Source organism: Macaca fascicularis, chromosome 16 (assembly GCF_037993035.2).
Source record: "Macaca fascicularis isolate 582-1 chromosome 16, T2T-MFA8v1.1".
In the NCBI taxonomy this organism is placed as follows: Eukaryota; Metazoa; Chordata; class Mammalia; order Primates; family Cercopithecidae; genus Macaca; species Macaca fascicularis.
Genome location: NC_088390.1, coordinates 152,757 through 158,068, shown reverse-complemented (window position 1 = coordinate 158,068; position 5,312 = coordinate 152,757). Strand labels below are relative to the sequence as shown.

General features: G+C 45.6%; 1 long non-coding RNA gene across 14 annotated transcripts in view; it reads left to right on the top strand.

The window, feature by feature from the left end:
- Positions 1–5,312, top strand: part of LOC135967907 (uncharacterized) — a 114,129-nt gene that overhangs the window by 28,625 nt on the left and 80,192 nt on the right. For 12 of the 14 annotated variants that reach the window (XR_012425062.1, XR_012425056.1, XR_012425053.1 and 9 more), the window contains one exon: positions 558–740. This is a non-coding gene — a long non-coding RNA (uncharacterized lncRNA). Of the gene's footprint in view, positions 1–557; positions 741–3,085; positions 3,126–5,312 lie in introns of all 14 variants that reach the window. The other 2 variants (XR_012425057.1, XR_012425060.1) reach the window with 1 other exon arrangement.

Here is a 5,312-nt window from a genome sequence, read left to right as displayed (position 1 = left end):
GTGCTATCACTTATTTCCACAGCGAGAATATACACAGACACCACACAGAAATGGGCAACCCCGTTAGGAGCTGTGCAGGGAGATCTAACTCATCCCATGTGCCAAATTCCTGTTGCCATGGAAATTAACTAAACTAACGTTGCTATGATCTCATCTCTTACTGTACCACTAAAGATCATCTGGGTAAGAGGAATGTGCCTCTGCATAGCATTCAGCTCACATTTACATGTCGGTTTTTCCTGAATATGGTTATGTGAGATAGAAATCAGTAAGATGGGGTGTAACATACAGTATAGGATCGTTGTGTCTCCTAGCCTCAAACACTTCAAGATCCTCAGAAAATGAAGTTTAACTCTGGGGACGTGAGTTACATAGTAACTTGTTTTGGATACTATCATATCAACACCAAATAACTTCTTGAATTCCTTTTTAAATTGAAAAGCAATTTACAAAGCACAAAAGCCCCAATATTAAAGAATACAATTCAGTCTTTTTAGCATATTCTAAAAGCTGCACATCAACCACTAGTATGTAATTCCGGGACTTTTTCACCACAGGCCAAAGAAACCTTGAACCCATTAAGAGTCAGCACCTGGCTCCTTCCTTCTACCAGCCCCTGGCAATCACCAGCCAACTTCCTTTTCTCTGGATTTGCCCATTCTGGACACCTGTTGTGAGGAGAATCGTACAGTGCATGACCTTTGGTGTGACCTTCGGTGCTGACATCTTTCACGTCTAAGGTGAGTGGAATCTCAGTGAGTGACCGGTTGACAGACACCTGGACTGTTTCTACTACTATGAATAATGCTGCTGTGAAGATTCAGGCATGACATACTTTTTGGAAAAATGTTTTCAGTTTTCTTGAGCATATGGCTAGGAGTGAAATTGCTGGGTCGTACGGTGATTTCATGCTTTTCTGAGGAACTGTCAGACTTTTCCAAATCAACTGCACCATTTTACTTCCCCTCCCACTAGCAATATATCAAGATTTCAGTTTTCCCCAATTCACCAACATGTCACTGTCCAATACTGGGGTTTTACCCACCCATCACGGTGGTTGTGAAGTGTTATTTCACGGTGGTTTTGATTTCCATTTCTAAGATGACGAATTCTGCTAAACATCTCATGTGCTTTTTAAGGCATTTGTATGTCTTTCTTTGGAGAATGTCTATTCAAATCCTTTGTCCATTTTTAAATTGGATTTTTATTAAGAGTTTTTGAATATATTCTTGATATCAGGTCCTTATCGTGATAATGTATCCTGTTCTGTGGGTTGTCTTTTTACTTTAATAGTATCCTCTGAATTGAACATTTTTAATTTTGATACCGTCTTTTTCCCTTCAGTTGCTTGTTATAGCTCTAGACGTCTCAGCCAAGGAAACATTGCCTAATCCAACCTAACAGTTTCTCCAGGATTCTCCCCTAAAGGTGTTATGAGCTGAACTGTCCCCCTCCCCCAAGATTCCATGTTAAAGTCACAACCCCAGAAACCCAAAATGTCACTGTATTTACATACAGGGCCTTTAACTTGGCAATTTAGGTCCCCTAAGATCTTAAAAGTAGGCCCTGATCCAGTATGACTGGTGTTCTTTTAAGAGAATTTAGACACAGTCCTCAGTGCTGCATACACGTAAGAGAAACCTGTGAGGACACAGAGAAGAAGCTGTCTACACAGCATGGGGTGAGGCCCCAGAGAATCCAACCCTGCCCTCACCTTGATCCCAGGCTTCCAGTCTCCAGAAAAAAGGAAATAAGATGCTATTGTCTAAGTCGCATGGTCTGTGGTGTCCGTTATGGTACCCAGCAGACTGACAGAATGGGTCTCAGTCAGCTCCTTACATTGGAACCATGTTGAGCTTTGCATGTAGGGTGAGGAAGGGTCCAGTCCATCCTTTTCTATGTGGATACCCCAGTTGTCCCAGCACCATTGAGTTGTGAAAGGAAAAAAGTAAAGCAACCCTTGCTGTCCTCTCTCCATCAACAGATTAGAAGATACACTGAAGAATCATGGACAATTTTGTCGGTTTAAGCCAGTGGTTTTCAAACTTTTTGGTCTCAGGAACCCTTTGCACTTTATTAAAGAGCACAAAAAAGTTTTCTCATCAGGCCGGGAGTGGTGGCTGCTCATGCCTGTAATCCCAGCACTTTGGGAGGCAGAGACAGGTGGATCACTTGAGGTCAGGAGTTCGAGACCAGCCTGGCCAACATGGTGAAACACCGTCTCTACTAAAATACAAAAATTAGCCTGGCATGGTGCTGAACACCTGTAGTACCAGCTACTAGGGAGGCTGAGGCAGGAGAATCGCTTGAACTCAGGAGGCAGAGGTTGAAGTGAGCTGAGGTCACACCACCGCACTCCGGCCTGCGTGGCAGAGCAAGACTCCGTCTCAAAAAAAAAAAAAAAAAAAAAGAACATAATTTAGTTTCTTTTACAAGGATAAAGTCATTACATCTTAACACAGTCTTAAAGAAGAAACCATTTTCCAAAATAAGCAGCAGCGTGGCAACAGTTTGTGCTACTGTGAAAACACCTAACATCTCTGCACCTCAGACAGCAGGATTCTCATGCCTGCATCTGCGTTCAGTGGGCTGCAGAGCCATGGCTGAAGTTTATGAAGAAAGTCCGACCCCATACTGATATACAATTAGGAAGCAGTATTTTCATTGTGTTTTCAGATCATTTTAGGTATTCTCTGCTGCCAAATGTAACAAGTGGCACTTCCGTACAGGCTGTCTGCAACACAGAGTCTGTGCTCTGGTCGACGGGCCTTTCTGCCCCAATTCCTTCTAAGTCGACTGGTCCGTCTTGCACTTGAATGGCTTTTACCAGCACACGATTTTGTAATCACACATTGGTTAGAAAATACTGGTTCAGAGTTATGAGCGGCTTCCACATTTCATTATATGTCCAAAAAAAAAAAAAAAAAAAAAAAACCCCACATCAGTATCACCATTGATCACATGAGAAAGTGGTGGACACAAGATTTTTATGTTTTAATATTCGCTGGAAAGCTCAAATGTCTATCATTGGGAAAAAATGTAAGGTACTTTCCTTGAGATGAAAGTCATTTTGTTCATTTTTCAGGCCACACCTGCAAATACCTCCATCTGAAGTGGCATCTTTTGTAAGTCATTCTTTATATAAAGGCGGCCGTTAGTGGAACAAGTGGTTCTGCAGGTTCATAGTTCAGAGGCACCAGTGCTCTCCCAAGAGATAACCATAAAATCCGCAGAAGACGCACCTGTGCGCACTTCCTGTTTCTCACTCAGAACATTCCAGAAGGAACCCTGAATCCCAATGCCACAGCGGGACTGAAGTTTGCTCTCACCCACACAATAAACCCAGGGAGCTCCCCCAGCCCCCACCCCGAGGCCACAGCCTTGGTCCTCTATCTGGTCTAGGGGGGCTCCTGCAGCTCCAGCCTAACAGGGAACAGAAGGCACCCACATGTCACAAAGCCCTCCCAAGGCCCAGCGAGCACTTCTGCTTATGTGCCAGCCAAGTGCGTTTGACAATTCTACAGCCAGCTGTACGGCAGGTAGCGAGGTACCCAGCAAATACTCAGGGCTCACGTTACTAAGGAAGGTGCACAGCGAGGTACCCAGCAAGTACTCAAGGCTCACGTTATGGAGGAGGAAACCAGGCAGATAGTGAGGTACCCAGCAGGGTTCACGTTACCCAGGAGGAAAGGAGGGTAGAGACAAGGGGGCTGGAACAGTCTGTCATAACCTTTAGCATTTACAAGGCTCGCTGAAGATTATCCGATTTGATCGTCACAACAGCTCACAAGATAGGCAGAGGCAAGACTATTTTCACTTCATAAAAAGAGATCCCGAGAACTGATGATGACCACGTGCTCTTCCCACAGGCTCCCAGAAATCCTCCTCAAATCATCTCTCAGTTGTATACATGTGATAATATCTCAGTCACGTCCCCTCTCTGCAGGGGAATTTTACTGCCGCCCTGCTGTTCCTTCGCACCGCTGCCCTCTCCTGCATTTCAGCCATGCCCACCATCCATGGGGAGTCTGCACCACCCCACCCCCGCTGCGGCTGATGGCTTGGGTCACGCTTACCTTTCATTTCCACCTACAGGGACCTGTTCTTCCTTCAAATGCAGCTCAAACTCACTCATTGTGTGAAGCCTTGCTGTCATGTGTAAAATCAGTCTGTGGAACGCTTCATTTAGGAGGTGCTTATGTTGCCTCATTGGCTGTGATCAGGACCAAATTCTGAGCAAACCAGGTGGTCCCCTCTCCCCATCTCTGCTCCAGTGCACTTAAAACAAGGATTCCTGGAAGCATCTTTTTAGTCCAATTCATGCATGAGTCTGCCCCACACACTGCAGAAAAGCCCTGGTGGTCGGTGGTCAGGGCTCAGGGCCCCCCAGGTAGGTAAGGAGAGCTTAGTGCCCTCTCTGGAGTTGTCGCTCAGAGACCCACGGCTGGAAGGGAAGAAACTTGCATCCTGTGAAACATCTAGGCCCCGAGACCCACTCAGGAGTGGAAAACGGGGAAGGAGCCTTGAACAGACCCTCGGGAGGGCAGACAGTGGGAGCCACGGAGGCCACCAGGAAGGAGGGAGGCAGGCAGTGAGGCCACAGGTGATGTGGCCGGGAGGGAGGTGTTGTGACCAGAGGTGAGGTGGTGGGCGGATGACACGGCGTGGTGTGGGGAGGAGATGTGGCCAGGGCAATGTGGCCAGGGAAGAAGACACAGCTGGAAGGAAGCGACAAGAGGGGTCTCCAGGCCCCAGACTGTGCCTGATTTATAGATGACATTTTACTTAAGATGTTATATCTAACTTTAAAGAAAAGTAGCAATTTCGACCCTTGTGTACATTTAAAGCACGGTACAAATTGAGCACATTTCCCAAACCAAAGAACAGGGCATTGAAGAAAAAATTCATTTAAGATCAGAAATAAAGAGATCCTACAGCTCTTCCAGTCCAATCCCCACCCTAACGTGAATGGGGGGAAAAGGAAGTAGATTCTAGTCAGTCAGCATTAAAGGCAAAACCGATCCACTTTACTTTCTAGACAGAAAACAAGAAGCTCATCAAGGAATCCCTACAAACAGTACCTTTAGTAGTTCCCGAAATGCAAAATTCACCTACAAATTAAATCAACTGCTAAGTGTGTATAGAGTAATTTTTTTCATTATTGCCTTCCTCATCTGCAGGGGCTTTTTTAGACCTTGTTTCCCCTTAATTGCCTCCAACACCCAGGAAATTTAAACCCCACAAGTAAACTGTGTCTCGATTCATGCCCAGCGTCCTTTGGAGCAGACAGTCCGTTGCTCTAAGACGTTCTT